This window comes from Amblyomma mixtum, chromosome 6 (genome assembly GCF_055824585.1).
Source record: "Amblyomma mixtum isolate Tamu chromosome 6, ASM5582458v1, whole genome shotgun sequence".
In the NCBI taxonomy this organism is placed as follows: domain Eukaryota; kingdom Metazoa; phylum Arthropoda; class Arachnida; order Ixodida; family Ixodidae; genus Amblyomma; species Amblyomma mixtum.
The window spans coordinates 103,329,972-103,353,759 of NC_143017.1; positions in this window are offsets into that span (position 1 = coordinate 103,329,972).

Sequence of the window (23,788 nt, forward strand, 5' to 3'; positions counted from 1 at the left end):
ATCTCTTCTCATCGATGGGTGGTGAAGTTTATGGCTTTAGAGTGTCATTTGCCTTCCAGACGAGCTTTTAACCTAACTCCATAGCACACCCACACTTTTCAGCTGCTCAGCATTTGAGAAATGAATGACAAGAAAGACGAATGCTGCAGCGCGTCCCTTTTTCGATGTGCAGAGCCCGTGCGAAACGGTGGACGAAAAAGAGGAACGGAGGAGAAGCTCTGTAAGAAGTCAACTGCACCAGGTATCACGGCTAAAAGCCCAGTGAATATTAATTTGGTGCAGTGCGAAATGGTGCTCCTTTGGAAAAGCATTGCCATATACCTTTTAGAGGCGCTGATGTAAACCACAACACCTTCAGCAACTCACCAGATAGCAGGCGCGTCCTCGCTGTAGTTCAGTTGAAAGGTAATTCGGTAAAGTGCTCACGCATATTCGGCTGCGTTGCGAAGGTTTCCACACATTTTTTCTTAAACTTACCCCCATTGATGGTAAAACTTGGGCTTTCTGTGCGAAAATGTGTATAAAAAAAAATATCAGGGATGGCGACGCTAGCGCAATGGGGCGACCCAGAGCTGTGAAGACAAGGCTTCATGCCATTTCAGTACGTGCTATGTGCAGTGACTTCCTGCCGTCTGCTAGTGTCATTATATTGCAATGCAACAGACCCTTATTTTTCAAAAGTCTTTCCCGAAGGCTTTGATGTCCTCCTCATGTAGTTGACGGCGCAGAAGGTAAGCGTTGTCGTCGAGAAAGACGAAAACTGTGAAAGGACGAATTACCAAAGGGAAAACAAAAACAGAAACTCAAAAAGCATGCTGATGTCCGATTTCGGGCACTACCAAAGGTTGACTTCTGGGCCGAGTCCGCTTCATTTCCGGGCGCGCGATGCGCCATCCAGCCCCCTAGTGGCGATCAGTGGGTGGGCCTTTCTGGTACAGTACAGGGTTAATAGGAAGTTCATGAGAGAGGCCTTTGTCCTCCAGAAGACGTAGTTAGGCTAATGATGATTCTTGGCGGAGTCTCATACCAGGCCATTCTCTGCATTGTTTAGGGAATTAAACTCCCAGCCCCTTTAAGAGTGACTCATCCTCTTCCACTGAGCCAGGTCATGCGATAATGAGGATGCTTTTCAAAACGTCTTGATAATCCACTTCACTCAGACCCAGAACCAGACACGCAAGGCATATGACAAAAAAACAACAGCCTTATTTCATTAGAACATCCAAAAATATGGAAGATAAGGGATGAAGAGCGACGCTGCAGGCCCCGCGGGTGTGTGCGTGGCTGGAACAGGCCGTCTGGCCCCACAGACACCGAGCGGGAAACACTAACGGCGTCGCTCTTTGGCTGAGACACATTTGCTCGCTCGTCTCGCCAACACGTTCGACGGGCGGATAATTCGTCGCTTCTCATCCCGTTTGGCCTCAGGCACGCGCAGTATGCCGCTAATGTGACTGGCAGCAACGTCCTCACCAACCACGACAAGAACAGTGCACTCTGTGAGGGCGACATGTGCGTCCCGCAGTGGGTGCAAGCGGGGGCAACGGATATCTAATTTACGGCTGACTCATGCTGCGGGCTAGGCGCCCTTTCCTATTCGCATCTGGTAACATGCAGAAACGTGGACGTTCTTTCCAGCGCGACAGGCAGTAGCGCATGCCGGCTAACCAGGCACCGACGTGCCGGGGAAATAATGTGAGCGACATGGCGAGTCCGCCCGATCCCCAACGGCGGTACGGGTCCATAAGTGGTGAAGAGGAGGGATCGACTAACCCTTATGTACTGCTCACAAATGCGGTCTTTTGTTCTTTAGTTTTCATAACAAATCCCCCTGCCGTAGTGTGCGTAGAGTTCACGTATCTGAAATGTTCGTATTGGCGTTACGCGGAAAGTTTATTCACATGAACAGAAAAGCAGAGCGTTTTAACGTTCCGTATACAGTTTCCATGCAGCCGGTTTCACCTCTGTGGAGTTTTCTTCCTTCTTTTTTTTTTTTTCAAGCAAACGGCTCCAGGTATCCTTACCGATGACGTTGTAGCAGGCGAAGCGTACAAAGAAATTACAGCGCTACCTGTTATTCACAACTGTTTGGGCTAGTCTTTATAAGTGAAGGTGGGGACATAAAATTTGCCACAGCAACTGTACTGAAGTAAGCAAATGCGCACCTTATTATTGTCAAAAATACGCAATAAAGGGACGCCGCAAAAAGGGTTCGAGGATGAAGCGAGTGCCAGTTTGGGCTACTTTTTGTTAATTTTTGTTACTTTTTGAGGACGCGTTTCGTATAGCATGATATTTTATGCGCTGTGTACCATTCAGCCCAGAAGGCAACCCATTTGAAGAGAGATTTGCAGAACATTCATTAGGACGCATGAATTAGAGCAGATGTTTACTATTCACATCTTAGATATATCAAATTCTCAATATTCGCAGTCCGCTCTTCGAGATTTTTTTTTTAAAGTATGCCTTCGTTTTGAACTGGTAGAATTTAATCAAAAAGTGTCACGGGCCTCTTTCGAAACATGGAAGAAAGACGTTAAGAAACCGCAACTAGTTAGATAGTCAAACATCGTTATAACAAAACGGTTTACAATGAAACAAGGGTTATAGCGAAGGAATGGCTATTGCCCCTTCGAAGCTGCCACAATCCGCTCGTCGCGCACTGCACAAAACATGCAAACCTCACCTGCTTGCTGCACACTGGACGCTGGGAGCGCGCTGTTAGGCAGTGCGTTTGGTTTGCTTGACGGCATCGATGTCCCGCTGGTTTTCCAAGGCCAAAATTTGCGACAGTGGTGGTAAACGGAAGCGCAAAACGATATTTGGTGGCTTGAAGGCGGCCATGTTCAAAGCAGTCGTATCGGTTGAGAAATGCGGTGCGATAATCGAAGGGCTGGTGTAGCGCTGAGCATGTTGTCTACAGTCCTGAGCACCAAACGAGTAATCACTAAACCATTTTCCCGGTGTGTGAAGGAGCTAGAAAGAAGTTGACGTCTGCAGTCTTTAAATCCATTGGGAGCCCATTTGAAATGGTTTTTCGCTAGCCTTTGATTTGTCATGTGTATTCTCCACAAGTCATTGCTTTCATGCACTGAAGTGTTCTGGCCGGCGAGCTCGTGCGTCTTGAGGAAAAGCCAACCAAAAACGATGCTTGCGCCGAAATTTCAGCCGCTGCCCTCTTCCGCAGCAGCCCGTAGGATGACACGTAAGTGTTCTTGCGTACGACAGTTTCGACCAAGGGCATGGTAGGCAGGGTCACCAACGGCTATAGCAAAGCAACGGCTTCAACTAAGAGATCACGGAGCCCCTTAGACTTTGTTGTGACGAGTCTCAACTGTATTACTTTCATAAAGAAATTCATCCTTTTGGCGACGTCAAACCATGTTGATGCACATTTTCCCTCATAATAAAAAAAAAATATTCCAATAAACCAATTGAACAAACTTCTCCGATTTTATATCAGTCCGAGTTGAAACAAAATGTTCGCACGCGGTTTTTCTTGTGAAGGCCTATTTTGGAGGCATATTAAGCTAATCTTTCAATGGAACGTTTGTTCGTTTGCTTGTTCCAGTTGCTCTTCATTGCAGTAAACAATGATACTTATCTATGGACCTCATTCATCTAAGGACTGCTAGGACGAATGCTTATACTACATAGTTATCAGAACAGTAAAACATTGCGTACATTTCTACATTTCTTCAGTGCGCCGAAGCAAACTTCAGCCATGTTTTGTTGTAATGAGTTATGTCTTCATTCGTTACTTGTCCGTTTCACGAGGTTGTCAATTTTTCTAAAAGCACTGCACAAAGGAAGACGGAGAAAGAATGGATCAAAGGGCATGGCAGCCCAAAACCCGCGCAGAACATTTCTATCGCACGCTGTCAAGGAAACAGCCTCCGGGCAATCCTCGGACGTCGTAAACTTTATGGGCAGGACGTTATCGGCGCTCCACGAAGGCGCCACCAATGAATTCACGCCGGCTATGCATCTTTCTCCGCCGCAGCTTTTTTCGCGTGCATGACGCGCAGTTGGAAGGAAAGAAGCACTGAGACAAGGAAAGTAGGGCGCGAGTTACATATCAGGAAACGCCGCCAAAGCTGTCTTTATTCCTTGCGTGACCCTCGTCGGTGTTGCAAGGCGCCTGTTTTCTCCGCGGCACTTGCATGTCCTCTTATTCTTCTGTTTGGTTGAAATTAAGGATATCTTCCCCGGATTTTTTTTTCATGTTCTACTTTATTTTAGGGTGTTTTAGCGACATCGTTTTACCGAGAAAGCTTAGCTCCGCTTAATTCGTCTTTGTTTATCGGACGAAGACTGTGTTCAAATTATCACACCATGCATAAATGTAGCAAAATTGCCTGCTAAGCAACAGTGCAGTGACATCTTTGTTTTGAAGTTAGGTTTCGTTGTAGAGCGCGGCATTTATTGATGACATGAGGATGATGACATTCAGAAGAACAAACGTCAGAAGAACAGTCAGGTCGATTTGTACCCCAGTAGCTCTAATTTTACTGCTGAAACTCCCATAACGATCGCGAAAAAAGATATGGCTGCCATTGCACTACTCTTCCGCACAAAATCTCTCATCAACCGAGTAAAGGGGAAATCTTCGCTGAAGAACTGTAGCTGTAGCCTGTTTCCATGAGAGCTGCCTGTGTTTTAGGCGTCTGCATCGCTACTTTGTTGTTTCATCGGTCACAAAATAGATGCGATGTAGAATCCCATTTGAGCTGAGTCAATGAAGGCGGCACTCGATAAAAGAAAACAAGGAAGCAGGAAAAAGAGGGGTAATAATTATTTATTAAAACTGGCAGAGGGACAGAAAAATAAAAATAGATCAAATAATTATCTTTGTGTAACTCGCTGAGCAGCGTCCGTATTTTGTTACTATTGCCGTCTTCAGTTTTTCATTCTCACTTCAGCCTTTCTGCAGCTTCCACTTATATTATATCATCATTATTGTCATCATAAATTATTAAGACAATAAAGGCCCAAAGGTAGTTATGTATGGTGAGATGAAAGAAAGCACTATATATGGCGCACCGATATTGCTCAGCGTCAGTTTCCAGAACACAATTACAAATATGATAAGAAAAACTACGAACTAAAACAATTACAGAAGGGTGTGGACCAGCGAAAATACAACAGTGATAAAATGGTGCATAAATTATAAAAGTCTTAATTAAGAGCACCTAAAAAGGCGAGGGAGCGCAGAGCGACATTTTCAAGATTAGTCAAGATAATAATTGGACAAGGAGTTTTGTTTCATGATCGAATGACTAGAAGTAACAATGAGGAAGAAAATAAGATGTAAACGAGAGTTAAATAAAAAGTTTTCAAAAGATGCCAGTTCTACAAAGCATTTTGGTAAGGTGTATTAAAATATTTCGTGAAAAATTACAACACTTCAAGTATCATGTCTCTCAGCAAGGCAAAAATGATGAGGAAAAAGTCGTATTCTACTTTAGACCTAACAAGGAGTTCGTAGACAATGAGTTTAGGCTTGATGCTGGAACAGCGCAAAGACCGACGGTTACGACTGAAGGTAGTACTAACCGATGTAAAACATTGTCGACGCAGACGTCGCACAATAGAGAGAAATTTATGTGCGCTCCCATGTACTTACGAGGTCTGTTAGAAAAGTATCCGACCTTATTTTTTTTTTTTTTGCGAACACCTGATGGATATGAAACAAGCGCGCTTGCACCAGCAGACCTTGAAACGTCGTGCGCGTGCCCGAATTTTTTCCCGCCTGCCGGTAGCGTCAGTCGCTGGGAGGCAGCGTTTGAGTGAGGTAGTGCGCAGTGCTCTCGTCGGTTTTTTAGTGCAAGCAAAATGGCGGTGCGACAGGAGCAGCGCTAATGCATCAATTTTTGCCAGGAACGGGGCGACAGCTAAGTGGAAACCATTCGGAATATTCAGGCGGTTTTCGGTGACGATGCTTAGAGCCGCACACAAATTAAGCAATAGTACAACTGCTTTAAAGATGGCCGCACATCGGAGGAGGGCGAGCCACGCTCCGGTTGGCCATCAACACGCCGAAATGGCCAGGTCACCGCCGAAGTGGACGCTCTGGTGATGCGGGACCGTCGTGTGACTATCCGAGAAATTGCGGAAGAGGTGGACATCAGTAGGTTTTCTGCACATTCCATTATCACCGAAGATTTGGCCATGAAGAGAGTTGCGGCGAAATTCGCGCCGAAGCTGCTCACGGTGGAGCAAAAGCAGCTTCGTGTTGAAGTCTCACAGGACACGCTGGATTCCACAAACAGTGACCCCGACTTCAACAACACCACAATCACTGGTGACGAGTGTTGGGTGTACGGGTACGACCCGGAAACCAAATCCCAGTCGTCACAGTACAAGCATTCCACGTCCCCAAGACCAAAGAAGGCCTGTCAAATGCTCAGCAACGTCAAAGTGATGCTGACTGCTTTCTTGGACTCTCGCTGTGTGGCACACCACGAGTACGCACGCCGCAGGGTCAAACAATGACCAAAGAGTACAACAGGGATTTCCTCCGTCGCCTACGTGATGCTGTGCGGAGCAAGAAACCAGAGTTGTCAACAGGAAATTGGCGCATCCATCACGACAATGCTCCCGAAAATTCTTCGCACTTGATTCAGACTTTTTTGGCGAAAAACCAGATCCCTGTAGTTCAACAGGCTTCTTACTCTCTGGATATGGCCCCCGGCGACTTCTGGTTGTTTCCCAAAATCAAGAGGTCTTTGAAAGGAGCGCGGTTTCAGACAAGAGAGGACATTATGGCTGCAACGACAGGTGAGCTAAACTCCATTCCGAAAAAGGCCTTTTCAGAATACTTCCAACAGTGGCAGCAAATCTGGGAGAAGTGTGTGGAGTCCCAAGGAGACTACTTTGAAGGTAATTAGGTTTCCAACGCTCCAGTTATGCCATTTTTTTTTCTTCGGCCAAAGGTCGGATACTTTTCTAACAGACCTCGTATACTGAGACACTGTCATCAAAAACTCACCGGCGAGAGTACAACTGCTTGAAACAGGCACTTTGCGAGTAGAAAATAACATATGCGTGCTGTTAGCAGTATTATTGTCCATCAACCCCTCACAACATCTTAACTTACCAAGGTCTTCTTGGATACCGTTTAAGTCTGCTGGAGGTTTCACAGTCTTATGTAAAAAGCAATCACCTCCAAAAAGCCGTATTGTTGCGGAAAATTGGAAGGGCAAGTAATTAAAGCAAACAAGGAATAGTAGGGACACTAGTACGCTGCCTTGAACGCCTCAGTAAAGAAACCCATTTGAGGACCATCAGCTGCATATTGAAACGTTAACTAGAACAGAAAACTGGGCAAGTTGGAACGGATTCATCTTAATACAGCGCGATACACAGGACGAGAGAAAGAAACAAGAGACGACACGAGCGCAATCTAACAACTGAGTTTTATTTCTAGAAGGGTTACTTATATACGCACCAAACACAACGATAAAACACAGACACATCGCGATAGCCCTCACAAACCCGTACGCGCATGTAGCGGACTGCAAAAACCGCCTCATCCCAACAAAGCCATTCAGCATCTTAGCACATGACAAGACCCTGCAATCAACCTGTCGCCACACATTCCCCCAGAGCTCGAAACTCTTTATCTACCAGATTAATGGAAGGCGAGGCGACACATGTTCCAGTCTCCTGGCTTATCAAAAACGCCTCAACTAACTCCCTGCAGGTCCTATCTGGGTGACAGAACAAGATGTTAGTCCTGTCCAAATGGGGGAAGCAGTCTTTACATTTTCGGCAGTGTAATGCCAGGTTCGAGGACACTGCCCCTTTTACTGATCTGCGGTGCTCAAACAGCCGCTCATTAATACAGCGGCCTGTCTGGCCGATGTACGTCTTGCTGCAGGAAAGCGGTATCGAATAAACGACTCCAGTTTTGCACACGACCAGTGGTTTCTTGTGGGAAACTGTGCATTCATTCCTTGCTTGGTCGTCACGGCACTCGATCTTCCTCCTTACCGCGCTGCACACTCTGCTCATCTTATCCTTCGCTGTAAAAACCACTTTCACCCCAAATCTCGAGCCTACCTTCTTCAAACGGTGAGACATGCCATGAACGTACGGAATCGCCACGGTTCTTGTAAGCATGCCGTCTTTTTCTTTTACTTTTGCTGGACAAACGCCCCTAGTCAATATCCTCTCGGATATTTGAGCCAGAGCCATATCCGGATAACCAGCGTCCCTCAGTCTCTGAACCTGCCCCTGGAAGCTAGTCTGAACCCTATGGGAGCACGATTTTCGCAAAGAAGCCGTGAGACATGCCGTCGCTATTCCCGCCTTGACCAACCTAGAGTGCTCTGAATTGAAACTGAGGAGCGGCTTAGCTGTTCTTGGGTTATATTCCCAACACGTTCCTGTGTCACGGAAATCGACTTTCAGGTCAAGGAACTGAATCGAACCCGAGTCTGGTAATTCAAACGTAAAACACAGACCCTGGCTCCGCTCTTTGAAAATCTTAATGACATCGGTAACACTCCTGGGGGACCCTTGCTTCAGAAACACTAAAAAATCATCAACATAACGAAACACTTTCACAGCAACGTCCTCAAGATCTTCATCCAGTCTCATGTCCATCCTGCTGAGGAAAATGTCACTCAACACCGGGGCGACCCGAGACCCAATGCACACACCAGACCGTTGGACGAAAACTTTCTCACCCCATCCAACGAAGGTCGAACGCAAGTAAAAGGACAGAAGTTCCAGGAAACTTTCCAATGAAATGCCACAATTGGCAATGAAGTTCCTTTCGTCGTTATCCTTGACAATGCAGTCCTTGACGTTCTCCAACAGCTGAGCTTGGGGTAGGGAGTAAAACAAATCCTCCACGTCCATGCTAAAGGCATAAAGCCTCTGGTCCTCCCTCCGAGATAGGAAATCGACTACCTCAGTAGAGTTCTTCACCACGAAAGGGTCGGACAGCTTGAGGGAGCTTAAATGACTCTGCAAAAAGCCTGAAACAGTATTGAAACGTGTTGCTGTCAGTCCTACAAAGAACATTGTGTCATACTGATAATTAACGAATATATATAGCGTACTTTAGCTTTAAAGGGGAACTAAAGGAAAATACTAAAATACTAAAAGAAAATAAGAAACTTCGGTAGTGTTACCGTGGAATAATCTAGCCACCTTGTCGATTCCCTTTTCGAAACAAGCAGGAATAACGTACCTTATGCAATACTTTACTAGAAACGAAATAAGTACAGCTCCAGTGTTTCTAAGGAGTGCAGGCGAGAATGAATCTCAGTAATCAATTCAAATACTTAAGTTTCAGAAGATACATTCTTATGTAATTCATGTAACGGAAGCCAATTGTTCATAAAGCCTAGAAAACCATTCTGGTTTACAAAGATCACATCGATATAATCAAGATTATTGATAACACCTAAGTGGTTCATTGTGTTCCAATACTTTAATAATTATGTCTATTAGACACAGAGGGCGGTAGTTGAATAGTAAATGGTTACCCCCCCCCCCCTGCACGGAACCACTGCGGCGATCTCCCACTCTGCTGCTAGAAGACACCTGTGATTAAGTGATAGATTAAACACGTTTGTGAAGATAGGATTAACGTATGTTTAGTTATCCTCAGCAACTGCACAGAGATTTGTTCATGCCCAAGGTTGTGGACGGGCTAGGCATCTTCGCAGTCACTCAAAGGGCGCCTTCAGGTGAAATTTTAGTTGACTGCATAACAGGTTAAGCGCTACGAAGAGACCTAAAGTGCAGAGAAAAAGAATTTACATCAGCCAACATTTTATGCTTGCTGTGAGACAGCATGAAATGTCGGCAGCCCGCCCAGGCACGAAAACGGAGTGTAAAAGCAGCAGTATACTGGAACACGAAGACAATCATCACAAAATGCTGCCTCAAAAATTAGCGTCAAAAGTCACCTTCTCATTTAACTTAAAGGGACACTGAGGAGAAATTGAAGTTGGCTTGTATCGACAGAATACCAGCTCCTGATTACAAAAACGCCACTCATACTGACAACAAAGCTCTTGTAACGTAGAAAAGAGCAAGAACCAAAATACAGGTATCGCCGCCACAGGCCAAACTCGCAAGTACAAGCGTGATGAGATCATAGACCAAAACAGTGTTGCTAGAACGAATGGTTCTAGCAACACCAGGAACCGAGAAGCCATGCATCACTGAGGCGCATCAAATGCATGCGCAAATCTCCTTGACGTCGCCAGATGGCGCCACGTGCCCGGCTGCTACGCGCGCTCCTGAAGCATCGGGACAAATCAGCGCCTGTTTTCCGGCGGTAGGCGGGCTCCCGGTATTCCGCTAGCGGTAACAAGGTACACGGTATGCTAAAGGTGTCTATTTGCGAGAACTTCGTTGACGACTTCGAGAACGAGATCCATCGTAGCGCAGGCAAAACGCCAGTGCAAACGTAATCGAAGCGACTGTAGCGACGGCCGCAATAGCCGATAGATGCCTTCAACGTGCGGTCGGCGGTAGCTTTCTTTTCGGCTGCTGCTAGGCCGCACTGCTGGCAGCCAGAAATCACGGAGTCTGCGTTGCGTCATGTGCACGTCATGTTTCACGTCTCTTAGTCCCTTGTCGTCATAGACGAATCCCAAGTTTGAATCAGAGCGGCGGGAAAAACTTTTTCAACTTCGAATCCAAATTTCTTAGAAATAAATGCATCTTTCGCTGCCGGCCAAGTGGCAACAAAGCCATGACATGCCGAACTGTCGGATTTTACTATAAAAAAAATATTAATAGTGCTCTCCTCAGTGTCCCTTTAACACAGCATAGCCTCCATGTAGGACTACTGCTTTAGATGAGTTTTCACCACCCTGAATTTTTGCAAATTAGGCGTCGGAAGCTGGCTGTCAAGCCACATTTTGTGTGCACTAATGCCATTCTTGATACAATAAAAATGCTTTCATAATACATGTCATTGCAGACGTTGTCTGACAGAGCTCTTGTGTACTTGAGAGCAAATTCGCTCGCAATACATTAAACATCTATAGTTTATTTTTTTATTTTCATCTGGATTTGGAGCAACGGCGTATAGTATCATATTCGCAACATCAGCTCATAAAATAGTCTATTTCGTACTTATTTCTTAAGATAGGGGCAGTAATTTCATATTCTTGTTTCGCTAACTACCGCGTGAACGTTGTGATAGAGATGCGACAGTGATATGGCACCTTCAATGAAGATCAAGCCACATTTTCCGCTGCCTCTGCCACAAAATTGCGAATTGACTGACCAAGCGAAAGAGAAAGGAACACAGGAGGACTATCGACCGAAGCGAAGATCGGGCTCGAAGCTTAATGCCTCATTTCCTCCGCAGCCCCACAAACACACTACGCTGAGCTGACGCTATTCAGACGGAGCTGGACGGTGGGAATCGCAAATATATGAGATCCGCCCGCACTGCATAATTAAAACCAGCGTCCCTGCACCGCCTAGGAAGAAAGCGAGAAGCCGAGCACTAGTAATTACTGCACCGACGACTCAGGCTATTATCCGGGGTCACGTCCAGTGGGCTGCTGTAACGGCTGGCACGCTTGCAGCTGCACTATACGAGCACACCAAGTCTGCTGCTTATCTCATTTTTTACTTATTTTACGTTGAATCAACAGGTAAAAGTGTGCGCTCTTGTTTTATTAATATTAAATTTATTATTATTATTATTCCTTCTAGATTTATTAGCTGGAACGGCGCAAAATAACAGAGTAGATTGCCTGGCCTTGCCTTTCTTCTCTCCTTTTCTCTAAAAATGTTGCTTCCATTTTGTGCACTTTGCGATAAAAGGCATGAAGCTTTTGATGCTTGGCAGCTCATCGGTCTACTTTTTTCGTATTAGGGATATTGCTTTCTCTTTTAGGGAGCCTCTGGCTGTCTTCAATTTCAAAGTAAAGCCATGGAGTGCAAACACATTAACCTTAAAGACGGCAGTACCTACACATGATCTTCTAAATTCCTCACACCATTAACACAACTATAGTTGCTTAAGCATGCTGGCGCTAGCTTTCATTTTCCTGGTAAGACGCTATTTTCCACTTGTATTTTTACTCGCGTTATTTTGAAGACAAATCCGACTGCTAATAAATGTATATGGATTAGTGGTGCTGACGCTTCTGATGCTGGTCACTAGTAATGACGTTTCTAGCGAGTACTAGGGCTTTTTGGCAAAGTAGGAGGAGGTGCCTACCACTTTAAAGGCCTTTTTGAAGCAGGCTACCAGCTGCAAAATTCATGCCTTTACGCCATTAGGGAATACGCCTGCCTTATAATGCCGGCGTATTCCCTCCTATGAGCTTCGTTTCAAAGAAGATTACAGTCAAACAACCACGATTCTCTCTCGTATAAAGCACCGGTAACTTCCCTTAGAATTGTGCCGCAGTTTTCTGCTTTGACACCCACCACAATGGCCCGATGGTTTTGGCGTTCGCCTGCTGATACCAAGATAGCGGCACCAAATCGCTGCCGCGACGACAGCATTTCCATGCATCAGAATGGCGAGAACGCTCTGAACTGCGCGATGCCAATGCACGTTACAGAGTCCCAGGTGGTTCATAATAATCCAGAGCCGTCCACCATGGCGTCCTCCATAGCCCATGCATCACTTTGGGACATTAAACCCCATATACCAATACGAATACTACCATTTCCGTATAACCGCTTCACCTACATCGCTGCACCAGAAAAATAAGGAACAGAAAAAAAAGAAAACCTAATAAAGGAAAGAAAACTTCCAACATGCTAATGAACGTTGCACACGAAGTGTAAAAACAGAAGAGTGCAGAAAATGGCTACAAGAAAGAACATGCAAGAAATGCACCTATAGAATATGGGCGAACAGATTTGAGTAGGGGATGGAAATGGTCCGTCATGAAAACTTTCCAGGAAAATAGATTTCATAATTAATGAAAACATCGACAGGGCAGGAACAACAACGACAAGGACAACAATTCGATGTCACGAAGGACGGAACAAAGGTCAGCGCTTTAATACTGGTAATAGCCGCAATCATTCATGAGGTTTCTTCGGTAGCCTTTGCAATCACGATTTCTCGAAGAAGCTAGTTCAAAACTTCCCTCACAGGGTTGTGCATACGCTGGGCCTTACACCTGCACGTATGAATGCTATAACAAACCTTCTTTTCAGAGCTCATGGTAAACAAACGTAAACCAGAAATTCTGAAAATGATTTTGTAAAGGGCAGAAATTATTTTACATCTTCCACTTTGCCCAATAGCTTCTCCTGTCACGTGTACTTTTGCTTGGAAGTGAAGATCTCGCAACATAATTTTTTATACTAAACAAAATGCACCCTACGATATACGCGGACAAATGTCCCTGGTGCGACGAAAAACCTACTCTATATCACATCACATGGGCCTGCCAACTCATAAAATTGGAGAGAAGGCTCCTGGGGGTAGAACCAAGACGTCTCTGAAGATGCCCCGAAACCACAGTAAAAAGCATTAGTGTCAATAAAGTTTTCCCTTCCTTCCTAAAGGTTTCAGTTTCGTGCTTAAAGGGAACTCCGGGGCCCTTTTAGCGTATTCACATGGCAGCAACATCACATTACAGTCCGATCTCTACAGTTCAAAAATGCGTTTTTCAAAATACAGGGCAAAAATACTTTAAAAAAACAAAAAACAAGAAACCGAAACCGGAACTGGGTTTTGACGAAACAAATGACCTCACGCTGCCGATGACGTCACAGATACTGTCACAAAAAATATCGTGCGCGGTTTAATTAGCTAAACTGGCGACCTGAAGTCACAGCTTGAATCGTTATTTGTCTAAAATGATCGAACCGAGCGCATACTTAAAATTTTTTCTTCATCATACGCAGAGCAACTGTCAACAAGTGCGCGTCCAGTGACGTCACAAACGCAAGGTTGCCTGTAAACTTCCCCCTATTGAGGCCACATAAAGGGAAATCTTCAAAGCCATCTCCCTTGTATCAAAACACCGCCCCGCTGCAAAATATCGCAAAAAGGGCCAGTAAGCAGCAGAAAACATTTCGCGAAAATTTATGTTCCGAGGAGGTAAAACAAAATCCCAGGAGGTAAAACAAAATCCGGAGCCGCTTTTTAAGAATAATGCTCGCGAGAATTCAGAGTTTCGTCTGTAGTGCGAGCAGCCTAGAAGAACCATTTTCTTAGTCCTAGTTCATGCATTGAAAAAGGAAATCTTGCAAGATGAGCGTCTAAAATGGCAAAGATTAAAGAGGAGATTAAAGAGACTGACGTATGCTAATTTTTTATTTATGTCTTTTTTTGCTTCGACCGATTTAGAATGTGTCCAGAGTACTTTCGGGCGTGAAGCAGGAGACTTTATAGTTACACAAGCAACCCTATAACTAATGTAAGTTTCCACGCTGAATCAAAGGGAACATTGGGGCGTTTACTTCACATGGAGCCTAGAGGGAAAAGAGTTATACATCGTATTGCTAAACGTCGAAGACAAGGGAGAATAGGACAGGACAGGCGCTACTTTCAACTAAAGGTTTATTACGCGAAAAAAGAAATGTTAGCGCCTGTATTGTCCTGTTCTCTCTTGTCTTCGTTGTTTAGTGCTACGATGAATAAGTTCAATACGACTAGCGAAACTTTCCGTTATCCTTAGGGAAAAGACAAAAAAACGTGTTGCTTGCCCGTGATTTGGCTCGAAGTGACAACGTTAATATCATTTCCAACCCTACTCATCTTAGTTCTCTTTCTCTACAGGGAAGCCCTCACCGTAGCCCTCATGTCACACGCCTGGATTGCATGCTTATAGATGCCGAACGTACCCTTTAGCCATAAGGTACTGACGTGATCTTGTTGTAATCACTTTCATGAGTTGCCTATTTCGACGTGGCTTCGGATACCGCTGGACATGCCCGATAAAACTTTAGTTGTAACAGTTGCAACCGATACAGAACTGGGCTCCGCGCCAGTATTCGAACAGTGGTGCGTGTTTTTAGACCCGGCACGTAGAGGAAGTTCCGACTCCGAAGAAGCTGAACGTATAAAAATGAATATCACGTTATTCGTATCCCATTTTGCGATGCGATTAAGCTTCAGGCGCCTACTTCCTGTCCTCTTTGCACCCCACGTTTCATGAGCGTAGCCCGATCGCAGCACGAGCAAAACCAAGCACATGTCACAAAAGAAACGGGGAGAATGGAATAAAACGCGACAGAGCGGTCGAAAGGAATCCCAATCAGCCGGGTTTCGCTGCCGTGCGTAGGGTTCTTGTTTCCTTTTATTCCATCCTTTCCCTTTGTGTGGGCGCAGTATTTTAGCTCCCCATCGCAACGCGGATTCTTTCTCCTTTCCTGGCGGCCCATTTCGATGGGCGCGAGCATTCCTGGGCGTCTGTTTTTGGCGGGGACAAGCAGGGCGTTGCATGTTTCTCACAATGACTCTCACCCATACTTTTTTTTGCCCCAAAAGCACCAGTGTTTTAGCTGTTTTTTTTGTTTCCTAGAGGCGCTTTTTATCCCTACATTCTCCTTTTCAGCCGGTATTTCAGCCCTTTCAACAAAGTGTGAGGGTTCTTTTTATACCCTGTGCACCGCTCGTTCGATACTCAGACGCGCCAAAACACAACTCGCGCTCCTGGGTTTTGTTGCCTTTCCTCCCAAGAGCGAACCCCATTTCGAGCTCGGGAGATCACACGCGCAGCGCAATTTAAATATTTTGACACGCTTGTCCCGTGCCTCTTGAAAGGGCGCTACGCCGTCATAAATCATGCTTTGAGCGGCGTTTGTTTTTTTCGAGCTCACAATTTTTTTTTCTTCTCAGAACCTCCGGTCTCTTTTGCATTCCCACAAGAAGCATGGAACGGCGCAGAGTAGAACGAAACTTGAACAGTCGAGGGAAGGAAAAGAGGTAAAGTGAGACGTGACGTTGAAAGCATCCTTCGTGGCTGGCATTGGCAACGCGTGATTCTCCCTTTACAACAGCTTCCGTTCCTCCGCGCGCATGCATTGGCGTTGCAGACGAGAAGTTCGATCAGTGCGTGGTGGCTGCTGCTTGATCAGTGCGTAGTGGCTGCTGCTCTACTTACTTGCTGGCTCTCTTTTGCAAGCATAATGCACACGTGGCAGTGTTCGCTGACTGCTCTTGTCGTTGAAAAGATGGACTAGTTGGAAAGAAGTGAGAAATAACAAGCTTGAAGCGCGCAAAACAAACACTCTTCCATAAAGACTAGACAAAACTGAACAATCATGAGACGGTAAAGCTGATGAGAAATGCAGCTTGATGCTTACCTGAACATTGGACGTGTTTTGCATATCGATGATTGTTCTGGATTGTTTTGTGCTCCTTCATATTTAGGCGTCATGTTAAACTGGATTTACCGCACGTTGAACTCCTGCAGATGGTTGTAGGTGATGTAATTAAAAAACCCTTCATATTGCGTGTATTCGCGTGATGATGAGTTCAAAACTCACGAATCTTTATTGGAGGATGTTTCTCAGTTCTGTGCACTCTGCAAGAAAGAATTTACTCGCAGAAATCACTCCTTAACAGCTTCGCTACTCAAAATTTCTCGCGCGAAAAGTTACACAGCTGAGTGAAATCAACCTAGAATGCACATAAACAAAAGAAATGATTCATGAAAAAGCAGAAAAACAACAGCAACGCATATCATCAAACAACGATCAAGTCCACCTCCAAAATGACCTCAACGAAATAACCAACTGGTGCACCCGGTGGCTGATGACATTAAACGTTTCAAAATGCAAGTACATGACAGTATCACGTAAACGCAATAGCTTAAATTACCAGTATTCTTTAAGGTCAATCCCCCTAACACAAGTCGAGTCCTACCGGTACTTAGGAATAACAATCACTAGCAAACTTTCATGGTCCGAGCACATCTTAAACATAGTAGCTGAAAGTTCAAAATCGCTCAACAGACTGAGAAGATACTTAGCCGTGTCCCCTCCATTCATCCGCAAACTCGCTTATGAAACATTCATTCGTACTAAACTAGAATATGCCTCACCCATTTGGAACCCGCATCAGTCATACCTAATTGAAGCATTAGAATCAGTACAAAGTCGTGCAGCCCGATTTATTACTTCATGTTACGATCGCAGAACCAGTGTTTCTGGCATAAATTCATCGCTTGACATACCGCCACTGTCTTTTCGCCGTAAAATTTCCCAACTCTGCCTTTTCCACAAGTTATACTACAGTTTTCCTCAATTGCACTGCACACTTCTACTCCCTCCCAATAGAACATCTCGTCGTCTTTTTAACAGCCTGAGCCTACAGCGTTTACATGGTTCCACCAATGCCTTTCAAAAATCCTTCCTGCCATCCGCCATTGAACTGTGGAATGAGCTGCCTGAGGCAGTTGTAACTGAGCGCGATGTAAATAAATTCAAAACCCTGCTTTTATCTCATCCTTTTCGTTAGCGCACTTACAGTGTAATGCCCGACAATTTTCAGTACCACCTCTGCACATGTTCCATTTTTGAACCCTTGTCTGCTAATCAGTGTTCCCGTTTTCTTCCTTTATATATAGCGTGACGACCACAGTGTACCTGTTATTGTTCCCTTTTTCATTTTTCAATGCTCTTTTAACAATTGTATTGCCTTCTTTACTGTTATATTTCAAATGTTCCTATTGTTTGTGATTTCGTCTTTTGCTCCCCCCTTATGTAATGCCCCACCTAGGGGTCCTTAAGGGAAAATAAATGATGATGATGATGATGATGATGATGAGCAGTGACAACTCTGCAACCGAACTTGCAACCGCCAGCCCTTGAGAAATTCCTCAAAAGTACTTTTATTTCTGCGTCTCCTACGCTTTCTACTCCACATCTGCGCCCGAACTGTGAATACCGTACATTACGATTTCGCTTATACCACCTATTCAGGAACAAAAACAAGACACTATGCTAAAGGCGAACGAACAGAAAAGGTTGACTGGGAAGTGGATGAGCGGAGAGCTGAAAGTGGGCCGGACGAAAGGACGTTCTCGGCCAGGTGACAAGCGTAATTAATTAATAGCCGAGGCAGCGGGCAAGTGGCCGCCTTCCTTTCTGTCTCGTGCTCGTCGGGTGCTTCAGACAAGATAGATGGTAATGCCCTTCGCACCCAGTCGGGGGCCATTTTGGACGAGCGATGTGCGGCCGGTCGCTTAGGCCAAGAAGATGTCGGCGGTGCAGAAGGCCAGAGGGACGCTCGTTAAATCTAGGTCGTCCTGCTGACCGTTGCTGCTATTTACCGCACGACGACTGCGAGTGGCCGAATGTTCTAATTTGTAGTTATACGAAATTCTCATTGCACGTTTAAACAACTAACAGTTAACCTACAGCCGAAGACAGACGATTTAGGGCAGATGGTATTATATGCCTGTCATAAGACGTGCTGTGTGTTAGTGGCGCTAATTCTCTTTGTTTATCTTTAGTTAATTTCTGCTCACCGCGGCCGAAAAGCTGGCTTGTAAATTTTGTTTGCCATGCGCGACGCCACAACCCTGTAGAAGGACACTAATAATACACTGCAGCTTCTACAGTGACTAAAGCTGTTCGCGGTGCCTCAGACATCTTATCAGGAAAATTCTCGATTCGTTTTAAAGGGGCCCTGAAGCACTTTTCAAGAAAGGTGAGCTGTGCACTGGATGTTTCAGGACATTGCTCAATGAATCTCCTTCAGCAGGCATTTCTTTAAAATGTGTTTCGCAGAAGAGCCGTTTCTAGGAATCGAAATGCATGTCTAAGCCTCGCTGCATCATTCCTTCTCCTCTAGTGACTCCTAGCACGCTAAGAGCTAGGTGCCTTTGCCCCGACTCCATCCAGTAAAACGCCGTCGGTGAGGTAATAATGTCGTTCTTAGCTTCGCAGCGCTAGCTGTACTCGCCTAGTTAGACCGGCTTCACGTTTTCACAGTTATCGTCGATGTACCGTCCGCATGCCGCACTGCGCAGCAAAAGACGCACTACTTCGTACAAGAGTGCAAAGATGGGCCGCCTCAGGCACTGCGACCTTGCGGCCACCCTTCACTGGACAGCATCTTCCAGCTATAGCTAGCTTGGCCAACCGAATTAGAACCGGAGGCTCTGATCCCGACCGCGATGCAAAAGCAACTTTCTGTCAGCCACGAGTCAGCCCAATAACTCATAGTCTAATGCGACTGTTAGTGTCGCTAAGGGACACTAAAGGGAAGCTGCAAACTAACATTGTGAATAGACTATTGCTAGTAAATACTGCCAATGTTTGTTCGTTTTTTCCATAAATGGTAAGGTGATTGTGATGCTGAGGAATTTACCAGGCGTTTTGCCGAAAGCATCCAACATGCACGCTGTCCATGAAACTTAGAGGTACTAAACTCTTAAGGCGCTCCTTATCCCGAGCTCTCCAGCCAACCAGACCGAGAATACCAAGCCTGTGTCACGGAACATGACGATGGCGACGTCTCGCGACGATTGCTGGTAGGTATCCGGTTGCATTGTGCAGCATGCGTCTATACTCTCTTGTTCAATAACTGTATGTTGTCAGGAAAAATGCGCCAGCATATGGGTTTTGTCCTCGATGGATCAGTGCCCTGTACACTTGTGGACGTCATCAAGTTGGTGTTTCCGGCCCCTAACATCAAACTCCAAGCGATAGGAGGGATTTGTCATAGTCCTATGTTTGCCTCGAGCGGAAGAGCAGTGCAATTTGTTCGGACATCGACACAATCCTTTGCAGGGTTTTTTCGACAACAAGCGCGACTCGCTGGCAGTGTGGTGCCTCTGATTGACGAAGCAGCGCACCGTGAGCTTTTGGATGTACTCTCATTCCTGTTTTAATTGAAGGACATCGCACAGCGAGCCAGTTAAGCAATTTGTTTTGTTCGTTTTCGCATCGAGACAAGGCATTTCAGGTTTCGTGCTCATCAGATGTTTTTAAACTAAGGAAAGGAGTAGAAAGCGCACCCTGGTGAAGAACCTGCATCGTTGGTCAGGATACAAGAACCTCGAAGGCTACAGGCCAGTAATACTTGTCATGTAAAGAACCTTTCTGGAAAAATATGTAAAGCCCGTCTTCGTCCGTCTTTCTATCCTAGCCAGAGTATCACGCATTGTTCGTGAATAATGCGCGCAAGTCAGGTGCAAAAATTTAAAGAAATTGTAAATGCTGTTAAATATATGCCCTGCCCTTGTGTTTTATCTTGTGTGCTTGCCTATTCGAAAACAAGTCGAGCTTATTTGCGAAAACAACGTGAGATACAAGAAGCGCACGCCGTTCGGGCCGAAAGCAAGTGCACTGTTAGCAGAATATTTAACAATATTTTGCTCTCGTGAACTATAAAACGTTAATAAAGTCGCCGCTACCTGTATTGTGATTGAGGTATATAATTTTATGATAAATTCTTGGTGCCCTGATCAAGTTAACGCGGTTATCATTGGTTTATTTTTCCGTGGTCTTGCTGATTTCGTTAATTGCGCTGTGCATATGCCTCATTACACAATGACGAAAGCATTTTTTTTTAATGTGAATTGGTGCAGCCTGTGAACAGGAATTGGAAAGAAAATGAAGAGTTGGAGAAATAAACTTGTTTTTCAGTCGATATAGCAGCAGGTGGCATTCTTAATACGCTAGCATTAGAAGGTACTCTGCAAACGTAAACCACAACCGCCGTTACGCTGGATGCGAGGTGCATTCCGCACCTTTGGACATCATAACTACGTGCGCGCCGTTGCAAGTGGCAATCTTACCATCGGTTTGTTAGCAAACTGCCCACCGCGGCGATTGGCAGTTCAAATAACGATTAGTAATGAGAGGTTGCTGGGGAAGAGCAGCTTGGGTCTCACAAGCCTCACCGGTGGCTGTGTCTGAATAGCCACATGCCGGGCCAGCGGCCCATCCTTTAACCACTGCACCAGGAGTCGTATGAGGACTCACAGCATCTAAGATAGTTAAGCAGACAATGGCCCATTCCGCATATATGGCAATTAACCCACCAAATCTATCTCGTCATACCCTTAAGGCGAAGCTACGATAGAATCGGAAGCTTTAGAAAATGATTCAAACGATACCAAGGATCGCCGATGAGCTTTCTTTTATAGCGACACGTAACCCTCTTTCTGGCTACCCCGTTTTTCTCTAAAATTAAAAACACCTATTTACGATGCCGAGATTTTCTGGGGCGGAGCACTATTCCGTGGGACACAGTACGCGCGTCTAATTTCCCTGAGAGGCAGCATCTTGAGACGTGCCCGTTCACCTTCACGCCAACCTTTCGCACCGCCCATCAAAAAAAAAAAAAGAAAAAGAAGCCCACTGCCAGACTTTTGTCGACATTGTATTGATGCTTTGACGACGTTTTGATATTGCCTCCCTCCCCTTATCGAGTGCAGATTTAGGCTTTTCAGGTGATAATATAAAATTACATGACACGCACCCCGTTGTAGGGTTGTACACTCCCTTGATGGTGAAATTGAGGTGTAAGAGAAAACGGCGAACCAAAAGAGACAGGCGGAAAATTTGCGTTACAGTCAGTTACAGGAATCCACTGGTGGTGTCGCCACATGTGGTATCTTTTAGGCAATTTTCTGGCTTATTAAAACTTGATTTTAGATATAAATTACATGTTTGTTATCCGGAAATGCTAACCTAATGTAGCTTGAGGAAGTATTTCACTCTTGTCTCCATTAGGTCAGAATTCAGTGGCTGTTGCAAACGAGCTTGGTGGCAGCATCAGTCATGTGCGTCGTTATTATGAATGTGTTAATCGTTTTGGAAACAAGTATACTCGGAGACAGTTTTTCTCGGCATTGAAAGGAAGGATTCAGGGACGGAGCGCTCGTAGCTGTGTCATTCCGTCAAATAGTTAGGCCGCCTGGTGTGGTGACTTCTTCACGCTAGTTGGTGTAGCTGGCGCGAGCTATGGAAGCTACTTGCGACAAGACATGCTGAGGAAATTCGTTACAATCCAAAAATTGTCTTTTGCTTGGATTTCTAACGTTGCACGTAGGTGATTGTGTTAGAAATAGAGAAACATAATATTGACAATATACAGTCTTTTAAAAGAAAAACTAGCGCCGCGATAGCTCAGTGGTTCGTGTGCTCGGCTGCTGACGCCAAAGGTGCGTGTTCGATCCCAGCCGCAGCGGTCAAATTTCGATGGAGGCTAAATTCTAGATGCCCGTGCACTTTGCGATGTCAACGCATGGTAAAGATCCCCAGGTGGTCGAAAATTCTGGAGCCCTTCACTAAGGCATCCCTCATAGCCTGAGTCGCTTTGGGAGGTCAAAGCCCCATAAAATATAAAAGAAAACTAAAAACTGCAGACAGCTACTATAATCAACTGCATAAGAAACAATGGTGTGTTTTATCTCCATAGCCTCCTTCAGATGCCCTGAAAAAGTTTTCGCGAAGTAAAGCGGTGATCTCTCGTTGTATTTTCGCTGTAAGCTACTTGTAATTCTTTTCTCAACTTTTTATTTGTATCAAGAGGCAGTTACTTCCAGTCACTACGCACATGACTGGCTGGGCTGCCGACACTTCGGGGCCGCATTACATCTGCTCACTATATTAAAACCGGTTCCTTCACAGCTGCTACACGACTCTCTGGGATGGACAAAGGAATCTCACTAATAGCTACTTCCGAGCTCACACACGTAGATGCGCTGCCCCAAGAGGGTCCAAGATTTCAAAAACTCGAAGCAAGGAGCTAGCCAACTCTCAGGTGCAGATCTTCGTTCTCCGCTGTGTGTGGAGATAAAATATTTAACGATGGTAAACATAGGGACGAGCTCTAACCAATGGTAGGGTTCATCTGCGACGTTGAAGTGCGCTTTAAAATAGCTTTGGCTTAAAGCGGTGCTCATTTTAGTCTCGCCGATAGGCGAATGCGATCGACAATGGAAATTCAGTGCCATTGCTTACGCTTCCGCTGAGTCCTGTTCTACGCTATAATGGTAAAAGCTTTCTCAAAAGAATGTTCGTGAGTTTAAAGCCAACCTGTCTGTCCTTCATCTATGCCGGTGTCCCTGCCTATTTCAGAACAGCAATGACTGTTCGTTTACAAGAATATTTAGTAGTATTTAAACGCAGTAAATATCCTCTTTTTGCTGTTCTTCCCGTACAGCTTAGTCCGACAGAGCTCGTTGCGAAGGAAGCGGTTATCGTAAAACAAGCGGTAGTATTAAACTTTGATGTAGTCGAGGGTTTCACGGCATACCGTCTGGTCAGGTATCATGGCAATGAGGAGTACTGGTCATTGCCCAAGGTCAATAAAGATGGAAACTTTGACATTTCGAGAGCACTACGTCTTCCTTGTCCATCATCTAGAGAATATCTAGTAATAGGGAACAAGGGAGCCGTAGTGCTCCCGAAACGCCAAAGTTTCCATCTTTATTGACCATGGCCAGTGACCAGTGCTCCTCATCACCAGTAATAAACTTTACTGTCCGAATGAGCAGGCAAGATTGTGCTCATTTCTTCGTAAAAAAAGAAAAAATTGTATTTGTACCTAGACCTTGGCAATAATCCGTCGTAAACCTGGACACAATGTTTAAATGCCTGGCCTGCGTGTACATGGCATGAAATCCAAAACGCGCTGAGGCTTTTTCACACAGGACCCAGAGCCACTGAAGTACTGTTTGTCCTTTATCAAGCAAGTGAGCTCGATTCCGGGGCACTTTTTTTTTAAGTCTCCATTTAGACACACTTATTCTTACTTCTCTTGATTCACCGTTTTAAACCTTGCGTTTGGCAACACTCAACGCTAGCTTCCTTCTACGACAGATCCCTTTAGTTCTGTGCTAGTACTCATGGAGCCCCTGTTCTG